This window comes from Lutra lutra, chromosome 4 (assembly GCF_902655055.1).
Source record: "Lutra lutra chromosome 4, mLutLut1.2, whole genome shotgun sequence".
In the NCBI taxonomy this organism is placed as follows: Eukaryota; Metazoa; Chordata; class Mammalia; order Carnivora; family Mustelidae; genus Lutra; species Lutra lutra.
Window position 1 is genome coordinate 118,190,929 of NC_062281.1, and position 14,959 is coordinate 118,205,887.

The 14,959-nt window shown below is 38.1% G+C and overlaps 1 protein-coding gene and 1 pseudogene across 1 annotated transcript in view; one reads left to right on the forward strand and one right to left on the reverse strand.

Annotated features, from left to right (window-relative positions):
* DIPK1A (divergent protein kinase domain 1A) overlaps positions 1-14,959 on the forward strand; it is a 125,040-nt gene that overhangs the window by 25,958 nt on the left and 84,123 nt on the right. The window lies entirely within an intron of this gene.
* LOC125097591 (F-actin-capping protein subunit alpha-2-like) lies at positions 2,294-3,331 on the reverse strand (annotated as a pseudogene).

Genomic DNA, 14,959 nt, shown 5'->3' on the forward strand with positions numbered 1-14,959 from the left:
TGATGCTTGTTCCCTTTGCCATATTAGGGAAATTCTCTATTATAATTTGCTCTAATATACCTTTTGCCCCTCACTCTCTTTCTTCTTCTGGAATCCCAATTATTCTAATATTGTTTCATCTTATATTATATTCTTCTCTAATATTATTTTACTTATCTCTCGAATTCTCCCCTTGTGGTCCAGTAGTTGTTTGTCTTTCTTTTGCTCAGCTTCTTTATTCCCTGTCATTTGGTCTTCTATATCACTAATTCTCTCTTCTCCCTCATTTATCCTAGCAGTAAGAGCCTCCATTCTTGATTGCACCTCATTAATACCTTTTTTGATTTCAACTTGGTTAGATTTTAGTTCTTTTATTTCTCCAGGCAGGGTTTCTTTAATATCCTCCATGCCTTTTTCGAGCCCAGCTAGCACCTTGAGAATCGTCATTCTGAACTCTAGAACTGACATATTACCAATGTCTGTATTGATTAAGTCCCTAGCCATTGGTACTGCCTCTTGTTCTTATTTCTGTGGTGGGTTTTTCCGCCTTGTCATTTTATCCAGATAAAAATATATGAATGGCAGAATAAAATACTAAAAGGGTGGCAAAGACTCCAGAAAAATGTACACTAATCAAATCAGAAGAGACCCAAAACCGGGGGGAGAAGAAAGGGGATAAAAAGAAATTAAAAAGAAATAAATATATATTAGACTGGTGAATAGAACAGAGACACCCACTTGATTTTGGGTGTATTTTGGTCTCTTAGAAAAATTACCTCCCAAAATTTTAAAGAAAAAACTTATACAAAAATAAGGGTAAACACAATGAAAGGATGGAATATGACTATGAAGATGAAAATTAAAACAAAAATTCTAAAAAAGGAATGATAAGTTGGTTAGAAAAAGAAAGAAGAGGAAAAAAAAAAGGGAGAGAATGTGCTCAGGCTGGAGACTAGACCAAAGCCCTGTGCTAGATTTAGGGTATATTTTGATCTATTAGAAGAAATTTTATCCCAAAATTTTTTAGGAAAAAACCCCTCACGTGTATACAAAAAATAAGGTTAAATACAATGAAGGATAAAATATGACTGTAATAATGAAGGTTTAAAATGATTTTTTTAAAAAGGTATTGTTAGGATAAACTAGTTAAAAAATGTTAAAAGAGGAAAGAGGAAGAGTTAAAAATTTAGAATAAGGAAAAAAATAAAATTAAAAAAATTAATTAACTTTGCAAGACTAAAGGATCATGGGAAGAAAGCCATGAATTAATTCCATGCCTTTGCTTTCCCCAGCTCTAGAGATCCGCTGTTCTCCTTGATCAGTGAGCTTGGACTTGGCTGGATGTTCTTGCTGATCTTCTGGAGGAGAGGCCTGTTGTAGTGATTCTCAAATGTCTTTGCCCAAGGTGGAATTGCACTGCCCTTGCCAGGGCAGGCTAAGAAATCTGCTCGAGTTTGCTCTCGGGGGTTTTTGTTCCCTGAATGCTTTCCGTAGAGCTCTTTTGGAAAATGGTTGATTTTCTGTTCCTAGAATGGCTGCTCTTCTCTTTGATCTCCTGTTGAGTTTGTAGGTGTTCAAAATGGTTGATCACTATCTAGCTGAACTCCTGCGACCTGATGTCATTTCAGTCTGCTACTCCTCCGCCATCATGCGTCTCCCATCTTGGCCTTGTTTTTAAAAAGTTTATTTAAACCCTAAGCTAGCTAAAAACCCTTTTTGATACACAATTGATACAGAAAATGCTTTCCCTCTAATCTCAATTTAACATAAATGGAAAAGGTGAGGGGGGAAATGTAGACAAATTTCTTCAGCAGCATATATGACTAAATCCATCAACCACCTTAAACTAGAATGTCCATTTTTGATCCCATTAAAAAGTGCTGGGCAAATATCAGAAGTTACCCACTTCATAAACAATTTCAGGGTCATGATAAGTAAACTATTTTTGAAACACTTCAAAACTTTTAACATTAAACTAGAAGAATCATCTCTTACTTGTAAGAAAGAAAGGTATAAGAGAAAGTAAAAGACACTTAAACTAAACTCATTTGTAATCCTCTTTGAACAAAAGAAATGAAAAAATAATTGTAAATTAGCTAAGTTCCGTGCTCTAACCAAACTAATTAATTACAGTGATTTTAAGTGGCAACAGCTCACCTGATTGGGTAGTTTGACAGTTTTGAATACTTTTGCAATGATTTTTCTTAAAATGCAGACACTAAATGATCTGGTCATATAATGTTCATCTTGTGCATTCTGCATTTCTTTGCCAATCCTGTAGCGAAGGATCTTGTTCCAATCAATCTTAGTCATGTAATTGGCAACTGTCAAGGTAAAGTTTTAAAAGTAGTGTCTGACATCATCTGGTAATTCTCACTGGTAGTGGTGTACTATTCATTTTCTGCAGCTTCTATAATCTTTATAAATTCTTTTGCTCTTTGTGCTTCAGTAGATGCTGTTAGGGAATCTTGTATATCTTTATGACTCACTAACTGAACATTACTATCTTCATAATAATGAACCTGAATTTTCAAGATGCCAACCACCTGAGCCTGAGTGGTTGAAAAAGTGATTGGAAACTTCCACTCTGACCTCCAGTGATGGTTCCAAAAGTTTTTTTTTCTTGGAACTGATGGCTTTCTTTGCATGCAACAATGCTTTGCTATCCATTTTTTTTTTTTTTTTTGGCCATATATCAGTGCAGACCCCATTTGGATAATGTTCTTTTTTTTTTTTTTTTTTTTTTTTTTAAACATTTTATTTATTTATTTGAGAGAAGAGAGAGACAGTGAGAGAGAGCATGAGCGAGGAGAAGGTCAGAGGGAGAAGCAGACTCCCCGTGGAGCTGGGAGCCTGATGCGGGACTCGATCCCGGGACTCCAGGATCATGACCTGAGCTGAAGGCAGTCGCTTAACCAACTGAGCCACCCAGGCGCCCTGGATAATGTTCTTTTATATACACTCACAGAACAGTCTCTACTGAAGTTCTCCATGTTTCAACACATTTTCTCTTTTATATGGTCTTGGATCAGTTGCTTCCTTTCTTAAATGATCAAATTTGAAAGAGATTCTGTTTTGGGAACCCAAAAACTTTCCATTTCCCAAGTTGCCATGTTCTGTTATCAATATCTGATCTTTATAACCTTTATAATCTTTATAACCTTCAAGTTATACTGTGCAAATGCATGAGCTGCTCCTTCCCTAAGATTATCATAATTAAATGGCGGCCAAACATCATTAAACACCTCATTAAACTCTCCAGGAGTGGCATGAATAATGAATTTTACTGCTCTGTACACCTTCTCCTCATTAGACAACTGCTCTTCCAGATCCGCCATTTTCCTTCTGGCAACAAACCAGATGATGGTGGCATGATGGCAGTAACCACCTGACTTCCCCTCACACCCATCTCCTTTATGTAGTTTTCCTTATTATGTTTAAGAATCTTTAAAATCGAAGTTTACAGTATATTTATATTTTAATTGGTTAGTAATAATAATTGTAACGAAAACTCAAACCAGAAGAAATTGTTTTAACACTTGAAGTCTTTTATTACAGAAAATAAAGAGAAATTTATTTTTAATTTATAGACAGATTTTTTGTTGAGGAAAAATGTAACACTGTCAGTAAAAGACTTTCAAACATAAAATACATTACATTAGAGATAATTTGTATTGGAGGAATCACCTTTTCTCAAGCCTTTGTTAAAGCTTACTATATGGCTTCATTAATCAAGATAGTGTGATACTAGTGGAGAGATAAACACAGATCATTGAAGTAACATAGGGAACCCAGGAATAGAGTCACATAAAATATGCCTAATTTTTTACAAAGAACCTAAAAGCAATTCAAAAGGAGGAGAAATAGCTTTTTAATGAGTGGTGATAAAACAAAAACAAAAAAAAACAACCTTTACCTAAATCTTATATAAAAATGAACTCAAAATATATCATAGACATAAATGGAAAACACAAAACTATAAAACTTCTAGAAAAAAGTGAAGAAAATATTTGGGGTCTATAACTAGGCAAAAGGTTCTTAGACTTGATACCAAAAACATGATTCATAAAAGGAAAAATTAATAAATTTTATCTCATCAAAATTAAAATCTTCTACTTTGCATGACCTTGTTAAGAGGATGCAAAGACAGGCTATAGATGGAGAAAAAAATGTTTGCAAGCCACATATCTGACAAAGAACTAGTATCTAGAATATCTAAAGAACTCTCAAAACTGTAAAAGACAATCCAGTTAGAAAATGGGAAAAGACATGCACAGACCTTTCACTGAAGAGGATGCACAGCTGGCAAATAAGCACATGAAAAGATGTTCAGGGGCGCCTGGGTGGCTCAGTGGGTTAGGCCTCTGCCTTCGGCTCAGGTCATGATCTCAGGGTCCTGGGATCGAGCACCGCATCGGGCTCTCTGCTCGGCGGGGAGCCTGCTTCCCTCTCTCTCTCTCTCTGCCTGCCTCTCTGTCTACTTGTGATCTCTCTCTGTCAAATAAATAAATAAAATCTTTAAAAAAAAAAAAAAGAAAAGATGTTCAACCTCATTAGCCATTAGGGAAATGCAAATTAAAATTACAACGAGATATCACTGGAATAGCTAAAATAAAAAATATTGACGGGGCACCTGGGTGGCTCAGTGGGCTAAGCCTCTGCCTTCAGCTCAGGTCATGATCTCCGGGTCCTGGGATTGAGCCCCGCATCGGGCTCTCTGCTAGGCGGGGAGCCTGCTTCCCCCTCTCTCTCTGTCTGCCTCTCTGCCTACTTGTGATCTCTCTCTCACTGTCAAATAAATAAAATTAAAAAAAAATATTGAAACACCACATGCTGGCAAGGATGCAGAGAAGCCATATCATTTATACATTGATGGTGGAAATATAAAATGATATAGCCACTCTGGAAAACAGTTTGGCAGTTTCTTAAAAAACTAACCATGCAACTACTATATAACCCAGCAGTTAAATCCTTGGGCCTTTATCCCAGAGAAATGAAAACTTGTTGCTGTAGGCTGAATTGTGCCCTGCCCCCAGTCCATACGTTGAAGTCCTAAGTCCCCAATTTGTGGGTATTTGGAGATGTGGCCTTTGGGAGATAATTAGAGTTAGATGAGGTCAAAAGGCAGGGCCTTCATGATAGGATGATAAGAATGATACATTTAAGGTGATATAACAGCAAAATAGCGATATTTACAATATGTTAGAAATTACTCCTTTCCTACTACTTAAACTTATGGTGAAAAATTTTAGATGTCAGTTTAAGAATGTGTGAGGAGATGTAAGGTTTTCAAAATTTTCTTGGGGTTCTGCAAGTAAAACCAGATTTCAATAATGTAGCCATTGGTGAAGGGGCTATATTCCAAAATTGTATTTTTTAATTTTTTAAAGATTTTATTTATTGACAGAGATCACAAGTAGATGGAGAGGCAGGCAGAGAGAGAGAGAGAGGGAAGCAGGCTCCCTGCTGAGCAGAGAACCCAATGCGGGACTCGATCCCAGGACCCTGAGATCATGACCTGAGCCGAAGGAAGCGGCTTAAGCCACTGAGCCACCCAGGTGCCCCTCAAAATTGTATTTTAAAAGAAATCAGAGTCTGGGGCTCCTGGGTGGCACAGTAGGTTAAGCATCTGACTGTTGATTTCGGGTCAGCTTGTGGTCTTAGAGTCATCGGATGGAGCTCCGCATGGGGCTCCAGGCTCAGTGTGGAGTCTGCTTGAGATTTCCTCTCCCTTTCCCTCTACCCCTCCTACTCATATTCTCTCTCTTTCTTTCAAATAAGTAAATCATTAAAAAAAAGAAGTCAAAATCTTAATTGCCAGAGATAGTTAAAATAAATATTAAAGAACCCGGGAGCTGCCAGTTAAGGATGGGATTAAAAAGGAAGAAGACTTAGACTTCATCTAAGTGGGTGGGTTATATTCAATGCTGTGTTGATCAGAACAGTATGGTACTGGCACAAAAATAGATCAATGGAACAGAAGAGAAAACCCAGAAATAAACCCACAATTATAAGATCACTTAATCTTCAACAAAGTAAATTTAAAAAAAAATAAACTAAGGTGGCTCAGTGGGTCAAACATCTGACTCTTGGTTTCAGTTCAGGTCATGATCTCATGGGTCGATATTGAGGCTTGTGTCAGCCCTACCCCTTTCAGCAGGGAGTCTGCTTGAGATTTTCCTCCTCTCCTCCTTCCTTCACTTGAGCGTGCTTGCGTGTATGCATCTCTCTCTCTCAAATAAGTAAATCTTTTAAAAAATAAACTCTTGAGACTACATCAAAGTAAAATGCTTCTACACAGTGAAAGAAACAATAAAACTAAAAGGCAGCCTGTGGAATTGGAGAAGGTATTTGCAAATGACATATCTGATAAAGGGTTAGTATCCAGAATATATAAAGAACTTATAAAACTCAATATCCGGAAAACAAATAATCTAATTTAAAAATGGACAGAAGACATGAACAGACATTTGTTCGAAAAAGACATTCAGATGGCCAACAGACACATGAAAAGATGTTCATTATCACTAGTCATGGAAATACAGATCCAAACTACAGGGCGATATCACCTCACACTTGTCAAGATGGCTAAAATCAACAACAAAAGAAACAACAGGTGTTGGTGAGGACGTGGAGAAAAAGGAAGCCTTTTGCACTTGGAGAATGCAAACTCGTGCAGCCTCTGTGGAAAACAGTTATCGAAGTTTTTCAAAAAGTTAAAAATTGAACTGCCCAGTGATCTAGCAATCACATTACTTCATATTTACCCACAAAATACAAAAACAATAATTCAAAGGGATACATGCTCTGCTGAGTTGATTGCAGCATTATATATAATAGCTAAGATATGGAAGCAGCCCAGTGTCCATGGATGATGAGTGGATAAAGAAGATCATGTGTGCGTGCGCGCGCGCGCACACACACACACACACACACACTCGCTCTCTCATTCTATCTCTCTCTCAAATAAATAAATGAAATCTTTTTTAAAAAATAAGCTGTTAAATATTTGTATTGTAGGTCAACTGGTGGCAGGGGCTTTCTGTCTTAACATCCACTTTTCATTTAACAGCCCAGTCCCCCTATGAATCTTTTTTTTTTTTTTAAAGATTTTATTTATTTACTTGAGAGAGAGAGAGAGTACAGAGGGAGAGGGAGCCCTATACCTGGCTCGAACCCAGGATTCCGAGATCACGACCTGAGCCAAAGGCAGATGCTCAACTGACTGAGCCACCCAGGTGCTGCCCCCTCTATGAGTCTTTGTTTAAAAAGTGTGTGTGAGGGGCGCCTGGGTGGCTCAGTGGGTTAATGCCTCTGCCTTCGGCTCAGGTCATGATCCTGCGGTTCTGGGATGGAGCCCTGAATCGGGCTGTCTGCTCAGCGGGGAGCCTGCTTCCTCCTCTCTCTCTGCCTGCCTCTCTGCCTACTTGTGATCTCTGTCTGTCAAATAAATAAATAAAATCTTAAAAAAAAAAAAGTGTGTGTGAGGGGTTGGGAGGATGTTCAGTTCGTATGTAGCCTTCTAAAGTGATTAAGCAAAAGCCAAAGAAGATTATCATTACCCTATCCTGTAAAGTCCCCAGTATGAAAATGAGGCAGGGATATAATGGTGGTTAAGGACATCAGCTTGGGAGTCAGACTCACCAAGATTTAGGTCCTGACTCGACCACATTTGTGCTGTTTGCTTTTAGACAACATACTCAGCTTGTATTTCCTTAGCTGTAAAATCATGAAGATGATAAAATTGGTTCATGGAGTTAGGAGAATGAAATGAAATAATGTATGTAGTGCATCTTGCTCTTATAGCTCATAATAAGAACAATGATAAGGGGAGGGATAAGAAAATCATTGTTTTTCTAATGCCTTTTTAATTTTTTCAAGTCAGAAAAGAGCAAATTCCTTACCTTGGACTGTTACTAGACCTCTAATTCTGTGAACCTGTGAATTTGCTAAAGGTTAATCTGCAGTTAACTTAAAATCAGTTTAACTATTAGCCCTTACAGTGTATTTTGACATTTTTTCAAGGGGGGCTGATTTTTTATGTGAAAGGTCAGAACCTTAACACGAGATAACAAGGAAAGGTATTGCTTCTTAACTTTTTACTGAAGTTTAAATGAATACGGAAGAGTGCATATTTGATAAAAAAGAAAAATAGGACCTTGGGGCCCCTGGGTGGCTTAGTAGTTAGTTGTCTGCCTTCAGCTCAGGGGCCTGGGATCAAGCCCCACATTGGGCTCCCTGCTCGGTGGGAAGCCTGCTTCTCTCTCCCACTCCCCCTGCTTATGTTCCTCTCTCTCACTGTGTCCCTGCCTGTCAGATAAATAAATAAAATCTTAAAAAAAAAAAATAGGCGCCTGGGTGGCTCAGTTGGTTAAGCATCTGACTCTTGATTTCCACTCAGATCATGATCTCAGGGTTGTGAGATTGAGCCCCGTGTCAGGCTGGCATGGAGCCTGCTTGAGATCCTCTCTCCCCATCCCTCTGCTGCTCTCCCTTAAAAAAAAAAAAAAAAAAAAAAAAAAGTTAAAAAAAGAAATAGAACTTGTCAGCATTCTCGAAGCCCCCTGTATGTTCTGTCAGCCCCGCCCCCGTGATGGTGCCCACTGTCCTGACTTCCATTAGAAGAGATTGGTTTTGTCTGTTACTGTTTTAGTTTATACCTATGGACTCATGCCTTTTGGGTCTGACCTCTTTAGTTTAGCATTATATTTGTGAGCCTCTTCCTTACTGTCACATGTAGTTAAACCTCTTCACTCTCATTGCTGTGTAGTATTTTATGTGAGCATACTCTAACTTATTTGTCCATTTTACTGTTAATGGCTGTTTGGTTTGCATCCAGTTTTTAGCTTTTACAAATATTGAAGCTGTGAACTTTTTAGTGCTTGTCTTTTAGCGAATATTTATAAGTATTTCTGTTGGAGTGGAATTGCTGGGTCATAGATATGCCTACCTTCAGTTTTAACAAATAATTACAATCAGTTTTCCAGAAAGATTGTACCAGTTTATACCACCAGCAGTGTATGTGCATTCCTTGCATTGCTCCATATCGTCACCACTGCTTGGTATTGTAACTCCTCTTCATTTTAGATGTTCTGATGTATATAGAATAATATCACATTGTGGTTTTAATTTGCATTTGCCTGATGACTAAGGAAGCTGGACATCTTTTCAGGTTTATTTGCTATTTGGATAGCCTCTTTTGGAAAGTCACACAAATTCACATCTTTTGTTCACATTTCTGTTGAGTGGCCTATATTTTTCTTAGTGATTCACAGAAATGCTCTATGTAAAATCTATATGAGTCATTTTCAAATATGTTATTTTTAGATCTTCTTCCCCTTTTGTGGGTTGTCATTTTGCTGTACTAATGGTGTCTCTTAATGAACATAAATTCTTAATATAATCATATTTATCAATTTTTTTCTTTTGTGGTCGAAGTTTTTAAGAGGAATACAATAGAGGAATCCTCTATTTAAGAGGATACAAATACTTCAAATACTCTAAAGTCACAAAGATATGTTTTTCTCTGAGCTTCGTTGTGTTATCTTTCATACTTAGAATTATAGTCCATTAGGGATCAATCTTTGTAAATAATATAATGAGAGAGGTTAAGACATTCCCTCTCCCCCAACTGATAGTCAGATGGCCTTTGCTGAGATTTTTCAAAAAGCAGCATGAATATTTTGGTGATGGTTGAGTCATTCACTGCTAGAATGAGTTCCAATCCTAGCCCCAAAAGAGACTGAAGGAGCATTTTAAGACCTGTGTTTCTTTCTGATCTGCTGTTTAAGCTCCAGCACAATAAAGCAGGTATGGATTTTTATTGAGATTCCCCTAGGCTGAATGTCATGTACACTAGGGTTAGATAGAAGTATAATATCCTGTAACTGTGAAGTAATGCTTGCAAGTTATTCATGATGGGTTAGTCACCAGTAAATGTGCTATAAGGAAGCTGGAGTGATTGGAGAAAGATGTTGATCTGACATTATCTAGCTTTGGACGTTATATGAAAGGTTCCAAAATCTAAGCTCAATAATAATATCACCTTTCATTTATAGGACAGTTTGCTGAGTACTTTCATTTAGATCCTTATGGTAACTAGCACTGCAAGGTTTTCTTTTTTTTTTTCTTTTTAAAAATGTATTATTATGTTCAGTTAGCGAGCATATAGTATATCATTAGTTTTTTTTTAATTTTTTAAAGATTTTATTTATTTTATTTGACAGACAGAGATCACAAGCAGGCAGAGAGGCAGGCAGAGAAAGAGGAGGAAGCAGGCTCCCTGCTGAGCAGAGAGCCCAACGATGCCAGGCTTGATCCCAGAACCCTGGTATCATGACCTAAGCCGAAGTCAGAGGCTTTAACCCACTGAGCCACCCAGACACCCCTAGTTTTTTTTTTTTTTAAGGATTTTATTTATTTATTTATTTGACAGAGAGAGAGAGAGAGAGAGAGATCACAAGTAGGCAGAGAGAGAGAGAGAGAGAGAGGGGAGGAAGCAGCCTCCCTGCTGAGAAGAGAGCCCGATGCAGGGCTTGATCCCAGGACCCTGAGATCATGAGCTGAGCCAAAGGCAGAGGCTTAACCCACTGAGCCACCAGGCGCCCTACATGATTAGTTTATGAGGTAGTATTCAATGATTCAAGACAGATACTATTGTCCCAGTTTAACAGAGGGAAAAACCGGGAAATTCAGAAGTTTTTAATTATCCTGGTAAATAATTTGATAAAACTGATAACCCAATATTCTTATTGCTCTGACCCAACCACTTTTATAAGACTGCTTAGGCAAATTGAATCAGAGATACAGACAGGCCCAAGATATGATTTATTCTCTCAAAGGGATATAAAGCTTCAGTGTTTAATCAAAACAGAAATATTTTAGGTCTGACGAATGAGCTGGATCTTGGAGGGGTTTCAGTGCATAGAGTTTAATAATCTCACATTTTCCTGTTGTCTTCTCTTTACAGCCATCAGTTGGATTAGCTCTTTACGATGCCTTAATCCCTTTCTCTAGCACCTTATAAATGAATTTGTGTTTGATGTCTGTTAGCAAAGGGACATAGGACCTAAATGCAGTTAAACTAGACATAAAAGCTGGTGAGAATTTAATTTTATAAGTATAACTCAGAGGTTATCAAATTTGCATGATCCTACTCAGTTGTAAAATCCTGGGCTGGTGGTTGCAGGGACTATGTTTATACCTTCTTGTTTTCCCTAGAGTAGCTAACAGTAAATTGCATGTAATGAACATCTATAGTCTGTAGAAACTAACAACTGTCTCAAGTAAAAAAATGAGGGTAAAAGCTGTTTCTCCTAATGGTAGATGAAAAAAAAAAAAAAAAAAGATCTAAGTGACCGGCTCATTAGAAGTCTTGAACATAAGGGACGCCTGGGTGGCTCAGTTGGTTAAGCAGCTGCCTTCGGCTCAGGTCATGATCCCGGCGTCCTGGGATCGAGTCCCACATCGGGCTCCTTGCTCATCAGGGAGCCTGCTTCTCCCTCTGCCTCTGCCTGCCATTCTGTCTGCCTGTGCTTGCTCTCTCTCCCTCTCTCTCTCTCTGACAAATAAATAAATAAAATCTTAAAAAAAAAAAGAAGTCTTGAACATAAATCCTTCAGGGCCATATATAACTGTATTCAGTACAGCAATCGATCGGGGTTCTTCATATCTGACAGAGGTGTGTGGTACTTCTGGTAGAGCCAGACTGAACAGCCACTCTGAGCTTTTATGTGCTTCTCTGTTCCTTTTTCAGAAAAACTAGACTTGGGTTTTCAAAACTACTTGGTGAAATGAATGCAGAAAGTGATCTAAATCACCATAAATTCAACTATGTACTACCATTTTCTCCTGATAGTGTTCTTCTCTCTGACTCTATACAGAGCCAGATCTACTGCTTTTTTATAGTGGAGGTATTTTCTGTGTTTTAATTTGTTTAGTTAACTAAGTATGGATCGTTGTGTTTATTTCTTTGCTCTGTTATTTGAATGTTGTAAGGTAATAAGGATTAGATATCATCAAGTTATCAAGAATTGTATTTTAAATGATGGAATTGGTGCACCAGGGTGGCTTGGTTGGTTAAGCGTCCAAGTCTTGGTTTAGGCTCAGGTCATGATCTCAGGGTCCCCCCCCCCCCCCCCCCCCCCCCCCGTCCCCCGTCACTCTCAGCGGGGAGTCTGCTTCTCTCTCTCCCTTTGCCTCTCCCTTCTGCGCGCGCGCACACACACACATTCTCTCTCTAACATAAATAAGTAAATCTTTAAGTGTTGGAAAAGATGAATTCCTAAGTATAATGATCCCAATCCAACCTGCTTATTTTATAGGTAAGGAGGAAACAGGCCTGTATCACACACCTAGTCATTGGCAGAGCTAAGATTTAATTATTAGCTATGATCCTAATTCCAGTGACCTGATACTTTTAAATATATTGGGCCATAATTTTTAAAGAATCTTTCCAGGTTTAAAGATACAGAATTTCTGGGGTACCGGGGTGGCTCAGTGGGTGGGGTGGCTGGGTGGCTCAGTGGGTTGAATTTTCTGCCTTCCGTTCAGGTGATGATCTCAGGGTCCTGGGATCGAGCCCTGCATTGGGCCCTCTCTGCTTGGCAGGGATCCTGCTTCCCCCTCTCTCTCTGCCTGCCTCTCTGCTTACTTGTGATCTCTGTCAAATAAATAAAAATCTTAAAAAAAAAAAGATACAGAATTTCTTAGATGTGTTTTAATAGTTTGGAATCCAGTTCTAGACTCATTTTAGGTTGGTGACTCTGGGACTTAAAATATACAGTCCTTTTAAAAACTATTATGTACAGGGTCACAAAACAAAAGTGTATTGCCATTTTTAGTAAAATACTGATTGAGGAAGAGCATATGACGTTCAAGTTTTAGATTAAGGGGCGCCTGAGTGGCTCAGTGGGTTAAGCCTCTGCCTCCGCTCAGGTCATGATCTCAGGGTCCTGGGATCGAGGCCCACATCGGGCTCTCTGCTGGGTGGAGAGCCTGCTCCCCCTTCTCTCTCTGCCTACTTGTGTTCTTTCTCTCTCTGTCAAATAAATAAAATCTAAATAAATAAAGTTTAATATACAAGTGACACGCTCTTTTAAAATATTATTTAGAAAGCTAGTACTGCTTAATAGAAAGGTGGAAAGATTATTAAACTGGGAGTCTCAAGGCCTGTGTTTGGTACTGTCCCCAACTAGCTGTGTGACTGTGGGCAAATGACCTACCTTTGCTGCACTTTGGTTTGCTTGTCTGTACAATAAGGAATGAAGGCTAGAATTAAAACTGTCTCTCTGGTAAATAACTCTCATTATTGCAGAATGTAAGAAATTATGCAGAGCAAGTTTGTTGTCAGAAGTCTTTAGACATGAAAATGATCTGTGCCTCCTATTCTTTATCTTGACACTACTAAGTAACCACAGACCAGCCAGCCAGCAATCAATCTTCATCTGTAGGGCAGCCAGTGTTGTCCATGTATAGAAGTCTGGAGAAGGGCCAGATTTTATTTTTGCCAGAAACACTCTTGGCAAATCTGGGTCCCTAGAGATGTCTGTTTAATTTTGTGGTGCAGTGCATGGTTTAGTGAAAAAGAAAAGGAATGCTGAGCTATTTCATTCTAAATATTCTCAGAGACAGCTTATGTTCTTTGTTTCCATACTATCTGTGTTTCAAGATGTTTCGAGGGTAGAGGTGAGCCAAAATGAAATGGAAAGAGGAAGGCAGGAAAACTTCTACGGTGTATGCTGACTCTGGAAATGATCTTGAACTGTATGAGTGATGTGTGTGTTTACATATATTGAAAACTTCTGATATATGTATGTAATATTAAAATCTTACACATTTGTCATTTGACTTGTGCTAATTTTTTTAAATTAGTCTCCTAGATTTAAATTGCTTAAAAAAAAAACTTTTTCTTTTATTTGTGGCGTTTCCCATAGATATTTCAAAGGTATCCCATTATCTTGCCTTCTGGAAATAAAGGTAAAAGTATTTGAGTTTGAATAAATTTTCCACTGATGTTTATTCATTTGTAAAGATCCCAGTTAACATCTAGATAAAATCTACTTGTTTGAGAAAATTTGTAACCAAAAGATAAAGGCTGAAAATTCAATATCAATTTCTTAAAGATTTATTTATTTATTCAATAGGAATACATTTAGTTGAAGCTGCATTTACAGATCTTCCTCGACTTAATGAGGACCGGGTTACATTGTGATCAACCTGTAGTAATTTGACAATGCATTTACTACACCTGGCCTCGTAGCTTAGCTTCTCCTATCTGAAAGGTGCTGAGTGTACTTACATTAGCCTACAGGTGGGCAAAATCATCTGACACAAAGTCTATTTTATGATCAGGTGTTGAATATCTCATGAAATTTAGGGAATACTGTATTGAAAGTGAAAAACAAATTGGTCATTTGGGTATAGAATGGTTGTCATTGTAACAGTTGTTGACCCTCATATTCGGGTGTCACAAGAGAGGATAGTACTGAATACTGCTAGCCTGGGAAAAAATCAACATTCACAATTCAAAGTGCAGTTTCTACTGAATATATGTCACTTTTGCACCATTGTATGGTCGCACCAATTGACTTTGGGGACCACCTGCTGTTAAAATGTCATTGTATGTCACCATTGATCACCATCCTTCATCTTCTTAATTTTTTCTGTCTTCCAGATAGCTTTAACATCCTTTTCTCCTAACTTGCATATCCACTAGTTAACAAATCCTAATAATTTTATTTTCATGATGTCTCTCAGATTTCACTGTTCATCTTATTACGTTTGGCTTGTCCTAATCAAGGCCGGGCATAGACTGCTGCAATAACGTCCCATGTAGGTTCCCTGCTGGGAGAGGTATTCCCTCTCACAGAGTAAGCTCAAATCCAGATCAGTCTTTAAACATCACTTTTACTAGGCTTTATATCTGTTTAGAAATCTTAAGACTTCTTAATTTAGTTCTCATTACTGGCAGGCATTTAAA